This window comes from Ovis aries, chromosome 14, assembly GCF_016772045.2.
Source record: "Ovis aries strain OAR_USU_Benz2616 breed Rambouillet chromosome 14, ARS-UI_Ramb_v3.0, whole genome shotgun sequence".
NCBI lineage: Eukaryota > Metazoa > Chordata > Mammalia > Artiodactyla > Bovidae > Ovis > Ovis aries.
In genome coordinates, this window is record NC_056067.1 from 1,054,834 (window position 1) to 1,071,467 (window position 16,634).

At 49.7% G+C, this 16,634-nt stretch overlaps 1 protein-coding gene across 6 annotated transcripts in view; it reads right to left on the bottom strand.

The window, feature by feature from the left end:
- Positions 1-13,862, bottom strand: part of IL34 (interleukin 34) — a 60,122-nt gene extending 46,260 nt beyond the window's left edge. For 5 of the 6 annotated variants that reach the window (XM_042231447.1, XM_042231450.1, XM_042231453.1 and 2 more), the window contains exon 1: positions 13,709-13,862. The gene's annotated coding sequence lies outside the window, so the exon portion shown is untranslated. Of the gene's footprint in view, positions 1-1,424; positions 1,608-13,708 lie in introns of all 6 variants that reach the window. The other variant, XM_042231452.1, reaches the window with a different exon arrangement.
- Between the last annotated feature and the right edge of the window lie 2,772 nt (positions 13,863-16,634).

Sequence of the window (16,634 nt, forward strand, 5' to 3'; positions counted from 1 at the left end):
AAAAGCCAACTCATTGGAAAAGATCCTAATGCTGGGAAAGACTGAAGGCAAAAGAGGAAGTGGGAGGCAGAGAATGAGATAGTTAGATACCAGCACTGACTCAGTGAACATGGATCTGAGCAAACTCCAGGGACAGTGAAGGACAGGGGAGCTGGCGTGCTGCAGCCCATGGGTTTGCAAACAGTGGGACACAACTCAGTGATCAAACAACAACAAGTGCATAATAAAATTTAGCAAGTTGCGCACTTTTGTGCAGTTTATTGCATGCCAATTTTACCATAATAAACTAAGTCTTTAAAAATCTCATATGTATTGAACGATGTAGAACAGGCAAAATCTAGAGCTAGAAAGTATAATAGAGGTTACCAGGGGATGGAGAGAGGGAGAAAGGAAGAATTGTTTAATGTGTACAGAGTTTCTGTTTGAGATAATGAAAAAGTTCTGTAAATAGTGATAATGGTTATGCAACATTGTAAAGTGCTTAATATCAATGAGCTGCACACTTAAAAGTGTTTAAAGTGGTAGTTTTTAGGGATGCCCTGAGAGTCCAGTAGTTAAGACTCTGACTTCCGATTCGGGATTGGGAGGGGGGGGATACTAAAATCCTACAGGCCAGAAACCAGAACATAAACAACAGAGGCAATACTGTGACAAGTTCCATAAAGACTTTAAAAATGATCCACATTAAAAAAAAAAAACTCTTTTAAAAAATGGTACATTTTATGGTGTGCGTATGTGTGTACTAGTTGCTCGGTCATGTCTGACTCTCTATGACCCCATGGATTGTATAGCCCACCAGGCCCCTCTGTCCATGATTTCTCCAGATAAGAATACTGGAGTGGGAAGCCACTCCCTTCTCCAGGGGATCTTTCCCGACTCAGGGGTCAAACCTGGGTCTCCTGCCTTGCAAGTAGATTCTTAACCATCTGAGCCACCAAGGAAGCCCTATGCTACGTATATTTTACCACAATTTTAAAAAAGCAAAAACTAGAAAAATATTGCACATGTGCATTTTCGGAGAAAGAGGAGGATTGTCTGCTTTTCTCAGCCTAAGGCAGAGAAAAGACAACTGTCTCCTCTCACAGGACAAGACTCTCATGATCCTTTCTTTGCTCCATGGAGCCAGGATCACCAAGGGGTCAGGCTCTCATCCCTGGAGTCCACCCCTCCCCTCCCATGATGATTGACTAGCCTCAATGCCTTTGCACTTGCTGTTCCCTGAGCATAAAGCCCTTTCCCCATCCCCTGCCAGCCTAATTCTCTCTCCTCCCATTTCCCCCTCCCCTCACCCACACCCTCCCAGACACTTTCGCCTGCTGCCCTGGACCCACAGAAGATCCAGTTTGCTCCAGCTGCTCTGTATGCCTTCCATCCCCACCCCCTAACACGCGCACTCCACCCCCGCAGTGTCCCTCTCCTTTGACCTGATCACAGGGTCCTGAGTCAGGTGGGAGGTCACTGTCTCTGTTCTAGCTGGGAGGTCCTCAAAGTCTCAAACTTCTTCTAACTCTGTCTCCTATCTTCTCAATCCTGGTTAGGCACAGCATAGCCAATCAGCTGCCAGGAGAGGCTGAGCCAGTCCCTTCTTTACCAATTCAGGAATGTCCCTAGTGGAGAACAATGGAGAAAACAGAAATCTGGGTGAACAGAGCAGCTTTGTTTTTCATTTTTTGGCTCATCACAGAGGATGGACTGTGGGGACTCGGGCAGGCTGAGCATGGTGCCAGGGAGCCTGGCTTTGGCTTCTCCTTACTAATTTGGGACCTAGAGAGCAAATCAGCTCCTTTCCATAGGCCTCACTTCACCCATCTGAAAAATGGAGTTTGAGAAACTCCTGTTTGAACTGAGTCAGGAAGGAGTGGTGGAAGGGAAATGGGGGTATTTGCAGAGGTCCCCGCGATGGGGAGTGTACTGGTCACACAAGGCCCAACTTCCCGCAAAGGTCTGGCCTCACACTTGTTGAGTTTGGGTTCAAGCCCTGCTCTAATAAGACCATTGGCAGGAACACAGGCCCTGGCGCACAGGCTCTGTTCTGGCTCATCATCAAACTTGCTTTGTTACACCTTCCAAGGGCAATGGGGCCTGTGTTTCATAATAGCTATCATAGCTGTAGTTAAACAACTATGTATTAGTAGTTTTGAATCTCCCACCCCTCTGGGACATAAGCCCCACTGAATTCCTAGCTCAGTGCCTACCATGAGGAGAATTCAATCACCATGTTAATTAATTAATTCAGAGAGACCTGCAAGGGAGGCCTGGTTTGTCTTTGTAACAGGCACCAGTATTGCAGCTAAGGTAGAATCAGAGGCAGTCCCCTGTTCCCAAGCCACTTGGAAGCGAGAGGTCGGGGGCCAGGAGGAATCAGTCGCCGACCTCCCCCCACCCCGCCCTCATCACACACATCAGTCTGACCCAGGACCCTCCCTGGTTCCACCACGACCCCTACTCTTGCCCACGCCCCCTGAAACTTGGAGGGGTCAGAGTTAAATTCTGCTCTACATGCGTTCCTGACCCAAGCCTCTCCCACGTGCCGGGGACTGGCACGCGAAGACAAAAAGCTGCAAGCCCAGCGGGCGGGGAGGCCAGATCACAGAGCAGGCGGCCAAGGGGTAAGGAGGCACGGAGGACGCGAGGCTGGGAGGGGCGGGCCTTCAAAGCCCGCCGCACTGAGGAGAAGCTGCTCCAGGAAAGGGTGGTTCTTCAAGAGCTTCCAGAAACGTCTGTTTCCGGAGGCGGGGCCCACAGATGCCAGGCGGGTCCCTCTCTCCACGGCACAGAGGTGGGCACCGTCGGGTTCCACCCCCACCCCCACCTTCCCCTCAGCGCGCCTCAAACCCAAGCCGGCCTCGCGCCTCGGCAGAGGGCAGGCGGGAGCCCGCCGAACCTTCAGAGCGTGGCCTTGGCGGCAGACTTCCCGCTCCCAACACCGCAAGCGACAGAACGGCGGGGGCGTGTGGCGTGGCCGACCTGACGTCAGGGGCCCAGCTTTATGTCGGGTGCTCTTTCCCCCGTGTGCCCTGGGTTTACGTCACGTGCCCGGCTCCACGTCACGTGCCCGGCTCCACGTCGCGTGTCCGGCTCCACGTCGCGTGCCCTGGCTTTCTATCAGGCGCGGTCTTTCCGTCGCGTTCCCTGGGTTCACATCACGTGCCCGGCTCCACGTCACGTGCCCTGGCTTTCTCAGGTGCCAAGGCTTTCCGTCAGGTGCCCTGCCTTTCCGTCACGTTCCCAGCTTTATGTCACGTGCCCTGGCTTTTCGTCAGGTTCCCGGCTGTATGTCACGTGCCTTGCTGTTACATCAGTGTCTGGCTTTGCGTTAGCTGCTGACACCTGTCTTTCCACATCTTTTCCATGCTCACGCCAAGACATGAGAGTGTATATACACAAAGAACGGACGTTTGCTTATGTGTGTAAATAAAATAAGATCCCCAGATCCACATAGCTTGCTTTCTTCTCCATTGGCACAGGGGGCATATCTGCAAGTCAGCAGTCTAATTTTTTATCCCATGGAGGCGAGCACGCACAATCAGATATCCTCTTTCATAAACAGGGTCAGAGCAGACAGAGTGAAGGCTGGGTACTGTAGATATTTTCGGTTGCACCAAAATCTTTTTATTATCCTTCCCTTTCTCCGTCTGCAGCCCTACACAAGCAACCCTGATGGGAAGCCCTGTACAGAAATTCACAGGCAAATACAAGTGTGGGGTTTGGGATCAAGTTTGGCTTTATTTGGAATTCCTTTGCCAAAAGGGGATCATATTAACACCCATCTCCATTTCTTACTTTTCTCACTCAAGAATGAAATCCTTAAGGGAAATCCCTCCAAATCTTTTTTTGCAGTTTTTTTTGATTGTGGTAAAATATACATAGCATAAAATTTAGCATACAGTTCAAAAGTGCTAAATATTTTCATGTTGTTGTACAATCTCCAGGACTCTTCATGTTGCAGAAGGGAAACTCTATATCCATTCAGCAACTCCCTTTCCTCCCGCCTCCTCCTCACTGGCCACATCCTGGCCACCAGCATTCTATTTTCTTTCTCTATGAATTTTCCAGCTGGGAGTAGTTTTTATGATCACTTCCTGGCCTAGAGACCCTAGGATCACATGAGTAGTGTAAATTTAATCCCAAATCCAAAAGAGGGCAGATGTGATTATACATTTCTAAGAGGAGGCCTTCCTCTTCTCCAACCAGACCCAGTCCAGGTTAGAAAAGCTTCCTCCTCTGCCTTAGTGGTTGAATTTTTTCTGGCCTTACTTCACTTAAAAGAGGCTTAAACCCTTGAGAGTCTCAGCTGTATGTGGGGATCTCATTTCTACTTCCCTGCTTCTTGTAGGCTCAAAACTTTGGCCCTAGTCTCTATGGCTATTCCAGTCTACTTCCCTGGGTTATCCAGACCAGTGAAGAGCCCTCTGGGAAGGCAAAGCAGCCTTGCTCCCTCCCAACTTCCTTTACTGTCTTTCCCAGGGGCCGTCCATCCAGCTCAACTATGCATTAAAAAATGTGCTGATTATTTTGTATCCTGAATTTCTGGATCTTTTTTTAGTTTTCCTGAAAAACTATCAAATCTTACATCTCATTGAAAAGGAGCCTCACTTACACTTCTTTTTCCTTATGTTGGTTTTAGCTATAACCTTACACAGCCTTTTTCTTTATTTCTCTAATGAAACTCTGGTGATCAGCAGGCAACAGCCAGGTACTCAGAGGAAACTAACAGAGAGAGGGAAAAGAGTCAGAGCTCCCAGTCAGCGCTGGGGATGGCCAGGGAGACCGTGCTCCCTCTGCTTCAGGGGTGTTTGGGGCCCATAAAATCTGGGTTGATAACGTAGGCAGTGTCCGTGAGAAGTAGCTGCCTCTTCAGTGTCCGTGAGAAGTAGCTGAAAGGGCTACTTTGGCTTGAATAAAAAGACAAAAGGACAATGATTATCAGCAGCAACATAATAAGAGCTGATATCAATCACTTAATGTCATTTAATCTCCTTTCCACCACTACACATGCACATCAATACCAGAGTTAGAAATTCTCACCCTTTTTTTTTTTTTTTTTTTGGCTGTGCTTTGCGACTTGCGGGATCTTAGCTCCCTGACCAGGGACTGAACCTGCACCCTCAGCAGTAAGAGTGCAGAGTCCTAACCACTGGACCTCCAGGGAATTCTCTCACCCTCACTTTAAAGATGAGGAAACCAAAGCTCAGAAAGTTTTACAAGCTACCAAAAATCACACAGCTAACAAATGGGACAGCAAGTATTAAATCTGAATATGTCTTACCCCAAAGCCCTTGCTGATAACTCCACATTAGAGGGCAGTCTGAAGGCAAAAGAAGACCACACTCTCCCACCCAGCAGCTTTATGCAGCTAGAACGTGACTGTGAAGCTAAGGGAGGCCCAATATATGAGATGAAGCCAAAGAATCTGAAGCTGGAGGGGTAACCTACTGCTGCTGCTGCTGCTGCTGCTAAGTCGCTTCAGTCGTGTCTGACTCTGTGCGACCCCGTAGATGGCAGCCCAGCAGGCTCCCTGTCCCTGGCATTCTCCAGGCAAGGACACTGGAGTGGGTTGCCATTTCCTTCTCCAATGCATGAAAGTGAAAAGTGAAAGTGAAGTCGCTCAGTCATGTCCGACTCTTAGCAACCCCATGGACTGCAGCCCACCAGGCTCCTCTGCCCATGGGATTTTCCAGGCAAGAGTACTGGAGTGGGGTGCCACTGCCTTCTCCTGAGCACCCTGCAACTTCAGAGAGGGACCCAGAGGTTGCCTCTGGGAATCAGCCTCTGAAATAGCATATGCACAGAGGATGGGAACATGAAGAGCAGGAATAGCTGAATAAATGCGGAGTGATTTGAAAAGCTTCTGGGCTCAACAGGGTACCCTCCCCTCCTTTTCTAGTATCCCCCACTGCTCCCAGCATCTGTCATCTCCCCCAGCATTCTCTCCACCCAGTTTCCCTTCATCTTTCCTAGACTCCCCTCATTTCTCCCAGAAGCTTTATCAGCAGATCCATTCCAGAAACACATTCTCACATCAACCAATAACACCGCATCTCCTTAAGTCTAATGCACAACTGATTATCAAATGTACCAAAATTATATGTGACACTGAGAAAGAGGGAAAAAAACTGTCAGTTAAATTGTGATTTGCCGTTGATCCTGATTTCAGAGGAGATGTTAAAATGCAGGGAGTGGGAGAAAGGTGTGTTTTAGAATCAGTGGAATATGGTAACACTAAGAGCCTCATTGGGCATCTTGCTATCTTACCCGAGAGTTACAGACTATTTCCATATGCAGTGTCTTGCTGTTAATGGCTAGTAAGCAGGCGGTATATGCCCAGAACCACCATAGGCTCTTGGGGATTCAGTTCTTTGCTCTTAGGGAAATCACAGGCTAGTTGGTGATCTTGGGAGGCAGGCCCAGAGAACACGTACAGAATGATTCAAGGCTCGTCTGTATGGTGTGGACAGTAAATGTAATAAGTGCTTGAAAAAGGATGGATCAAATTCGGCCAAAGTGGTCCAAGTAGGCTTCATGGCGGGGAGAAGAGACTCAAGCCAGAGGGTGAAGATGGAAAACGGGGACAAGAGACATTACTGAGGAGGGAGACGTGGGGATAAGTGGCACGGAATGGAGATGAGGCTACAGGGCAAGTGCTTGGGACGGCAGAGAAGGTCCTTTGTCCAGAGCTGAGGAGTCGCATCGGGGTGTCACTGGAGTGCACGCTGGACAGGCAGGACAACGCCGGACTGCAGAAGGCCTTCAGTGCCGTGCACCTCGCGGTGTGCCAGGCATCGTGGAGTGAGCACAGGCTGCGAGCAGAGGAGTAACCTGGTGAACACACTCAGGGAACACTGCTGTGCAAGATGGGCTGGAGGCAGAAGCCAGGACAACATCCGTCCCTCTAAGCCCCGTGATGAAGGAAGGTAACCTCCGAGAGGTCTTTCGTGGAGGTTCACATGCCTGAAAGGGCCTGGGGAACAGTTCTTGCAGGAGGTCTAAGCCACGCCTTGAGGGAAGGGACTCCCAGACCCTTTACGGAATTGTTCCCACAGGGCCTGGGCCAACTGGGCATTTACCTGCTATATTCCCAGGAGGTACGGTTATATAAAGAACCATCCTCTACTCAGTAAAACTGGTACCACTTATTAGATGCAAGGGCTGAAGAACACATTGCCTATATTTGTACAGACTGTTAATCACCATATAAGTGGGTCTTACCTGGTGGTCCAGTGGCTCTGTGATCCCAGTGCAGGGGGCCAGGGTTCGGTCCCTGGCCAGGGAACTAGATCCCACGTACAATAACTAAGAGTTTGCATGCTGCAACTAAGATGCAGCACAGCCAAATAAATAATTTTTTTTTAAATCACCATGTAGGGAATTCCCTGGTGGTTCACAGGTTGGGAATCCACCTGCCGATGCAGAAGGCATGGGTCTGACCCCTGGTCTAGGAAGATCCCACGTGCCACAGAGCAACCAAGCCTGTGCCCTGCAACCACCGAGCCCAGGTTCCCGGCAGACCTGCGAGCCTCAGCTAAGAGTCCCCCCTGCTTGCCGCAATCAGAGAAAGCCCACGCACAGCAATGAAGACCCAGCAGAGCCAAAAACAAACAAACCTGTAAATGTGTAACGCCAAAGTGAACCCTAATGGAGACTATGAATTTTAGTAACGTATTCAGTCAGTTCAGTTCAGTCGCTCAGTCGTGTCCGACTCTTTGCGACCCCTTGAATCACAGCACGCCAGGCCTCCCTGTCCATCACCAACTCCCAGAGTCCACTCAGACTCACGTCCATCGAGTCAGTGATGCCATCCAGCCATCTCATCCTCTGTTGTCCCTTCTCCTCCTGCCCCCAGTCCCTCCAATCCCTCCCCGTATAATAATAATGTGTTAATAATGATTCATCAACTGTGCCAAGCTTATCACATTAATAACCCATAATAGTAATGTGTGGCACTGTGTATCTGCGGTGGCGTGGCTGTATGGAGCTCTCGACATTTTCGCCTCAACTGGTGGCTCAGATGGTAAAGCGTCTGTCTACAATGTGAGAGGCCTGGGTTCGTTCCCTGGGTTGCGAGGATTCCCTGGAGAAGGATATGGCAACCCACTCCAGTACTCTTGCCTTGAAAATCGCATGGACAGAGGAGCTTGGTGCATGCTACTATCCATGGGGTTGCAGAGAGTCGGGCACTACTGAGCGACTTCACTTTCTTTCTTTAAAAAAAAAACACCAATTATTACTGAAAACTGAAAAAGTATACAGGGAAAATGATTCATCCAATATTATGGGTTTTGCTGGCAGATAGCAGATAGTTTAAGTCCCAGATTCTAAACCAGCCTCAGCTTCCTCCTCTGGGGTTAACAGTCATGCATTATAGGCTCACAGGTTCCAGAACACTGTTGCTGATTAGGTTGCCTATGTGACTTCCGTGGACAGGGAGAAGAGGAGTCTTCTCTGGGCTGGGAGGCAGACCAGGGCAAGCAAGACCGGGAGGCACCTTCTGCAGAGATGTCATCCAAGAAAGGTTTCCCAGCTGCGGGAGGACACTGGAAAGTACCTGGCCCCAGCCCAGCCTCTTCTGGGCCGGCTGGGCTGCTGGCCTCTGTGCCTAAACTGCTTCACTGGGGCCCGGGGCAGAGCCTCCAAGGAGGCCAGCAGGAGGGCTCCACAGCTTGACACCAGTGCAGGGCGGGGGAGGGGCCTGCAGAGCAAGGAGGACCAGAAGGGTCACCACCCTGCCCCGGTGTACCCCGTCCTCTGAGAGGCCCTGGGAAGCCCCAGATCACCTTCTTCATCCATGAAACAGCACTTCTTGGGCCCACTCCCAGGGTGGCAGTGAGGGGCCAGGAGGCACCAGGGGAGAAATCTTAAGGGTGCGTTACACAGCCAAACAGCAAGTGGCACTGTTCCTGCTGCTGTCAGATCAGCTACCAGTGTGAAGCCTCCAAGACACCCAAGGGGAGAGAGAAAGACTCCTGATTTCTAAACACGGGAATTCACCTCTCCAAGTCTCAGTCACCTCATCTGTAATACGGGAGGATCCTGGGCTCTGTATGGATTGGGTGAGATAGTGCCCAACTGGCATGGAGATGCCTTTATCTTTATTTAAAAAAAAATTTTTGGCCACGTGTGAAATCTTAGTTCCCTAACCAGGGATCGAAGACTGGTTGGGGAACCAGTCTGCAGCAGGAGCACGAACACTTAACCACTGGGCCCCAGGGAAGTCCAGAGATGTCTTTACATGGTAGCTGCCTGCACCTTTATAAGGTGTCAAGGCCAGCCCCACGAGCTGGGTCATTGTGTAAGGCCGCCGCCCCTGCCAGGGCTCCCTCTCTAACTCTGAGGACACAGGAGGCTGTTGTACTGCCGCTGTTAGGGATGGCATCTGTTGACTTGCGGGTGCTAAGCCTAGGAACTTGGACAAACTGAATCATGCAGACAAGGTCTTGGCACCCAAAGAGCTGCGTTGGAAAAAACACACTTGCAAAAGAAGACAGAATGAACTCACTCAACAGCTATGGGAAAGACTTGGAACCTTGAAGAGAGTTGTCAAGCCGGGTCCTGTTTACCAGAAGGCGAAGGGGGATGTTGAGTGACCAGGAGCTTAGCTCTCAATCCAGGCCAGTGTTGTCTGCCAAGGGTTAACCTTGAACCCTGGAGCCAAGCAGGTGGGGCCTGGCTCTGCAGAGAAACCAGATGGAGGGAGCGGGGCAGCTGCTAGATCCCTGCCTTGTGAGAGTGTCAGCACCCAGGGAGCAGGGAGCAGCCAGCTTGCGGAGGCAGAGGGCTGGCGCCAGGCTGCTTGGGTTCTAACTCCAGCTCTGTGGCCTACTGGCTGACCTTGGGCAGGAGACTTAAGCCTGGGAACTGGCAGCGGGGCCTCAGCTCCTAGCTGTAAAATGGAGACGATAGTAGCACCCACCATCTGGGCTTGTGGTGAGGATCTCAGATCAAGCCAGTTCAGCATTTAACACAGTCTGTACCCAGAATGGGAGCAGCTGTCATTACTGTTATTTAGGGGAAGGCTGGCAGCATGCCTTCCCCCTGCCTGTCCCCTCCCTCTGACTTGGGTCACATCTTTACACAGGCCTGGACTGGATCACATCACAGAGGCACAGAGCCTAGGAAACCCTCTGGCCCTACCCTTGCCTCATGCAAGAGTCTCATCTGCAACTTGCCCAAACTCTCCTTACATGCCTCTACTAACGGGGAGCTCAGTACTCCATAAGACAGCCCATCCCACATTCAAACAGCTCTGATCACAGGTTCTCCAGGTGGATCTAAAATCTCCTCCCTTTCAAACTGTCCCTTAGTGGGAGTGATTTTTTTTCTTTTTTGCCAGGGACTTTCCAGTGTCTGGAAACTACTCGTCTCACAAATGCCAGGAGCCCTCTGGGCAGGACCTCAGTCATTCCTTCAGGAAGTCTCCCCTGAACCTCATCCTGAACATCTCATGCAGAACAGCACAGCCACTCCCCACAGGGACACATGAATCTTCTCCAGTGCTGGGTTTGTGAGGCAAAAAAGTCTTGGATGTGTCCAGAACCTGACATTAATAATAATTCAGTTCACTTGCTTCATTCAATTCTTAATCCCTATGAGGCATATACTACCTATCCCCACACACCAAGTTTTAAACAATAGTGATATACACATAACAACACATCTTAGCCGTTTCTAACTGTCCATGTCAGTGGCATTAAGTACATTTACTTTGTTGTGCAACCATCACCACCATCTGCCTCTAGAAGTTTTTCATCTTCCAAAACTGAAACTCTAAACCCACTGAACGATAATTTCCCCATTCCTTCCTTCCCCCGGCTCCTGGCAACCACTATTCTACTTACTGCTTCTACGCATTTGACTCCTCTTAGTTACCTCCCATATGTGCAATCATACAGAATCTGTCTTTCTTTGTCTAGCTTATTTTGCTTAATATCCTCAAGGTTCATCCACGTCATGGCATGCTCCAAATTCCCTTCCTTGAAGGGAAGATTGAGGAGGCCTGTGGGTGATAAAGCTTGGATGTGGTGAGAGAATCCTGAGCCAGAACGTGGGCATTTTCATGCTACGAGAGACGAGAGGCACCCAGCAAGCGTGACGAGCAGGGCCTGGCCTTTCTGAGCAGCTGGCCACAGTAGCGAGTCCACATGTCTTTGGCCTTTTAAACTCGTCGTCCTGACCTCAACCTTGCTCACTGTAGCTACATCCCCACTCCTCCACCTCTGCACCCACTTAAGATGGCCCCAAACGGGAAGTCCTGGCTGGTTCTCCAGGCGTGGCTATCGAGCCTTCCTAGCTGAGATGCGCAGACAGCACTCTCTCGGCAGCCGCTGGGAAGCTCTGGAGTGCATTCCCAGGATGCACTACCCCTCAGTTGGGGGACACGGCTGTCAGACAAAAGTGTGCGGGGTAGTCAGAGCCCAGGAGCTCCAGGATTCTCACAGACTTAGAGGCCGCCGTTCTCAGACTGCCGTGGAGCCTCTCTGGGTCACATGGACAGGCTGTCCACTTCGGACAGGATGCCTCTTCCTCCCAAGACCGAGGCTGGGTCCTGGACAGCTACCTTGGGCAGACAGTGTTGCAGGGGTGGGGGGATGTGGCCTCCAGAGACACTTTGCAGACCCCCAGAAGGAAGGAGCTGGAAGAAACCTGAGTGCCTTAACTCTCACTGGAGGCCGGAGAGAAGACCCTGGCTCTGAGGATGGCAGAGCTGGACCAGAGCCCCAGAGCCCCGGGCCCCGACTCGCAAGCCAGGCTCCCCCACGCCAGCTTAGCTTGTCCTCCTTCCTCCCCATCTCTGCCTCACAGATTATTCTTCCCTTTCAAGCGGGGTATCTTGCAGTGCCCAGGCAGCTGCTGTCTCCTCTGTCCCTTGGGATGGGCTGTACACCTGTACCAAGAGCAGGGAGCCTGTGTTATACATCTCTCCTGAGCATCCAGCACCATGAATGATGAGTGTTTGTTGACTGACAATGAACATGAGTCTTCTGCCTATCTTTTATGTCTAATTCTGGTACTTTCCCAAAGGCTCTGGAACATGGGCTTGACCTTCCATAGTAATGGGCCACTAAGTGCCAGCTGCTTGAGTTCTATAATTTCATGTAATTCTATAGCGCAGGTATTAACATTCCCATTTTACAGATGAGGAGACTGACACTCAGAGGAGTCCATTGACCGGGAATTGGTATGGCCAGGATTAGAACCCAGCCTGGGAGCATTTCTCTGTGCCTCGATGTGGCCTCCCAGGGATCTACCAGGGTGGAGGACAAAGGTGGGTTGACAGGCTTTGGAGGAGACCTCCACTCTGTCCAGTGATCCCTGAGACCTGCCCTCTGAGAAAGGTGGCTAAGAGATGGGACTGGTGGCATTCAGATCTGATGGCTGGTGGCTTAGAGTCTGAGTGACCTTCAGAAAGAGGCTGATTTGAACTGCTGGTTCCCCAGTGCCCAGTTCACCAGCCTTAGCACAGATTGGGGCAAAGTTAAACAAACAAAAAACATCTCTAACAGGAGGCTGAATTAGAAGGGGGTAAGAGGTCAAAAAGATGCCCCTGAGGTGACTGTCTCAATTCTGCCTTGCATCTAAAATGGCCCAGAGGAAGCCCCAGGTTTGAAAGAGCCTTCCAGGGTGCTTATTACGCACCAACACTGTTTTACAAATACTCTCTCTGCCTATCCTGTACCGCTAAGGAGTTTTAAAGTCTGTATTCTACATGCGAACTAATTGAAGTTATTAGGTAAGGATTCAAGGTCCGGCGGCTATTCATATAAGCCCAGGCTCTCCTGCCTTCAAAGGCCAAGTCTTAACCACTGTACTAAACTGCCTCCAGCCCACTTCCTGAAAAATTTAGAGAAAACAAGTTCCCCACCCACTCCCTCATGCCATCACGGTCCTGAAAATCTTATGAATGAGCTGACCCCATGTGTAACATGAGCTGAGCTACAAAAATGTTCTTGCCCTTTATCCCAAGTATTTATTCTGGATGGAGAATAAAATCCAAGGAGAGATTAAAAGAAAAAAAAATCTAAAAGAAGTTATTTCCACAGAGTTGTCCATAAAAGTCAAATTATTAATCACGAAACACCTGGAAGCAATCTAAATTCACAACTAAGGGACAAAAGATGCATATCCTGGCGGCCGCCGCACAGATGTAAAAATCAGTTAGTTGGTTTCAATGCAAAGTGCAAAAGCAGAACATTTCATTTTAATTTCAGAATACTGTTGCAACAAAACCATCTGAAGGAAGAAGGCTAACTTATGCCATTTTATTTTTTCCTTTCCTTTAGAGAATTTTAAGTCAATTTCTGATAAGGTAATTCATGTACATAACTCATGCACACAGTAATACATTAAGATCTAAAAACCAAAGCAATATCCGGTGGAAGAGCCCTCAGTAACCCATGACAACCATTTAAGAATGTGGGTTTGTTGATTTACAAAACTCAGAAGGGAATGCGAAGAGAAGTAACTTGCTTTATAGCTATTTGGATCTGCTTTTTTCCTGCAAAGCTGATGAAAGCAAAGGTTTAAAAAAGAAATGCAGAGCAGAGAATTCACACCATTTTTCTAAGACGTAACTCAGAGCTTCTTGCTGGGACTATTTTTCAAGTCTAGCTCAAATCCCTCTTGCTGTGATCTGTGAAGGAAGCAGCTAAGTTGGGTTTTGGACAAGTCAGGCAAAGAAAACCACGTGAGAGAAAATCAACCACTTTCTTACCTGTTCAAGTACCAAGATACAGTCTTCTAGGGCTTCGCTGGCAGCTTTAAGGGGCTTCAGGGCTTGGAACAGGTACCAAGGGCAGGGGGCAGTGGGTGCCAGGTGGGAAAGGCTGTGGCTTCCCCCGGCCCACAGTCCAGGCTTCCCGACTGATGGGAAGGGCGGGGAAAGCAGGCCACTGCAACTGATTCAGAAACTGGAGCCAGCAAGGGCGGGGCAGGGCCACGTGGCCCCAGCCTGCCTCGGAGAGTGGAGTAGGAGGGGGCCACAAGCCCAGAGGATCAGCCAGGAACTCTTCTGACCAAGTGCGCCAGGCAAGTTAACGGTGGAAGTCCCCAGACCAAGTCTTGGCTCCTAGGCAGGATGGGCTGTTTTAGGGGGCTATGCCAGTTCCTCTCCATAGCACGTTTATTCCGACAAGAACCCTTCCACAAAACTTAACAAAACCGTTGTGATGTAGTACTGTCTGGACTGCACGTGTACACAGGGGAACAAACATCAGAGGAAGAAAAGGCCTTTGATAAATATCATCAGTGTTGAGGACCAATCAATACCTAGCCTACAGATGGAGACGTAAGCCCAGAGAGAGGAAGTATCTAAACCAAGATCACACAGCCAGAGGGCTTCCTTCTTTCCATGACTCCAGGCCTGTCCTGGTGTAATGCGTGGTGTGGCACAGCGTCTGTGGGAGTTCCTGGTGACACGATCTCCAAGGACAAGGAGCACTCTCACGTTGCCTGCGTCAGAATGCGAGCTGAGAACGGTTCTGCCAGCAGTTCTGTGGCCGCCGAAGGGGGAGCTCCATCTCTACCTAGTTTTCAGAGCAAGGTCTCATGTACTTAGACCATATTTGGAGTGCTTAGGGGTGGGCCAGTTCCCCAAGGGAGGCTTGCAGGCTCTTAGTTCCCCGGCCAGCATTGAACCCAGGGCATGGCAGTGAAAGCGCTAAGTCCTAGCCACTGAACTGCCTGGAATTTCCCTCAAGGAATCCTTCAGCGTCTCTACCAGTGGACAAGTAGAGAGCAAGGGATCAAGGAAGGGCTGTGTTCAAAGCATCAAACTATCCAAGACAGTTTGCAGGTTTCCCTGATGCAAGCACAGGATCCTTCACTAAGAAGTCCCTTATTTAACATTTAGGATTCCACAGCACCTGGGTTGGGAAATGCTGGCCTAGATATTAGCATGTCTTATTCTGAATGTTAATGCTTGGCACAAGTACTTGTTCAAGAAATTTCTCAAGAAATGTTTTCTCAATTGGACTGACAAAACCGGATTCCTGGTTTGGTCCTGGACTTCCAGTAAGACAATAATGCCTGCATTTGGAATGTACTGGGTTGGCCAAGAGCTCGTTAGGATTCTTCCATGTTACAGAAAAACCAGAACCAACTTTTTGGCCAACCCAAAACTATGGCTAACTCCCTGCTCCCATCTGCAAGACAGTGACGGCGCTGGTCACACCCTCAGCAAGGTCTTGCTGTATTTGTGCCCAGCTGAGTGGAGCAGTCGAGCAGCCCATGGAAGGACAGATGGGGTGGAGGTGATAGGCGAACAGCCGCAGAATGGGGCCCTGCAGAAGTCTGAACAAAACTCCTCTGTGCCCTCTCTGGGACCTCGTGGCTCAGAGGGATACCGCTTTCTTTCAAGGCATCACGTATAGGACTGCAGTTCAAGATAGGGGTGGCTCCAGGTCTCCCAAGGCTTTTGGACCCAGTGGCCAAACCTCCTCAGAAGCTCAGTGGAAAGTACTTTACTGTTACTATGATAACCCCTAGAGGTTGGTCTTTTTTTTTTTTACAGAAAGGAAGCTGAGGCCCAGCTTAGTGGAAAGTACTTTACTGTTACTATGATAACCCCTAGAGGTTGGTCTTTTTTTTTTTTACAGAAAGGAAGCTGAGGCCCAGCTTAGAGACTGGTCAAGCCAGGTCATGTGACTTCGCATCCAGTGTTCTGCTATGGACTTCACTCCCACTTTACACGTGGCAGATGGGATCTGGTTTCGGACTGACTTATGTGAAGTCCCTCTCTCCAGCTGCAGCGTCAGCTCCTTAAAGGCAAGAGACTCCTCAGTGGGCCGTGTTTAGAGTACTGCATGCACCCACCCCCAGGGACTCACAGTGAATGCTGCCCTTCTCTTCACCATCACATCACACTAGCTCACACACATTTTACTCATGACCCCAAATTATTAACTTTGAAAACTCTCTTGAAATGACCTAATCAAAAGCAGGTCTCATCCCCAGAGATTTTGCTTTCCAGAAAAGGGTAAATTCTGCTGGGTGGGCCTGTGGGATAAAATTTTGAGGACCAGACTCTAAAAGACAGAGGTGGGGAACTGAGGTGACTTTGACTCGGGGATCACAGCCAAACCTAACTGGGTACGGACTGAACTGCTGCATTTAGAGGGTGAGGTGGTGCTGACTCTTTAGCTTTGTCCTCTCAGGGAAACTTGGTGTTCTGATTTCTTTTGCTTCATTTTTAACAAGAAGCAATGTTCCCTCAGTCACCTGGAGGCCACCTAGTGATTTCCAGGTCTGATTATTACCAGATTGTGAAACAGAGAGATGCCCAGTCATCTCTAGCAGACTAATTTGGGGCAGAACAGATACTGCCACTGCAACTGAGCTAAAATCTTTGCCTGTCTCTGATTTCCCCAGAAGTCCCAAGGCTGTGACTGTTTTATGAGAGGAAACTAGTGACATGGGCCTTAGGCTTGCTGGCAGGTTCACCTCACCACCAGACTCAGAGGGACAGAAACTACTGTTACGAGGACTCCTGGGTGCAGTAGAGCAGACATTCGAGGAGCTGGCACACAGTACGTGCTCAGGCAACACTGGAGGAATAAATGAATGCAGCACCATCTTCCAGTGGATTAGGCATGTCTCTTGATGTTGACTTCCAAAGCCTCTATAGAAACAGCTCTTGGTTA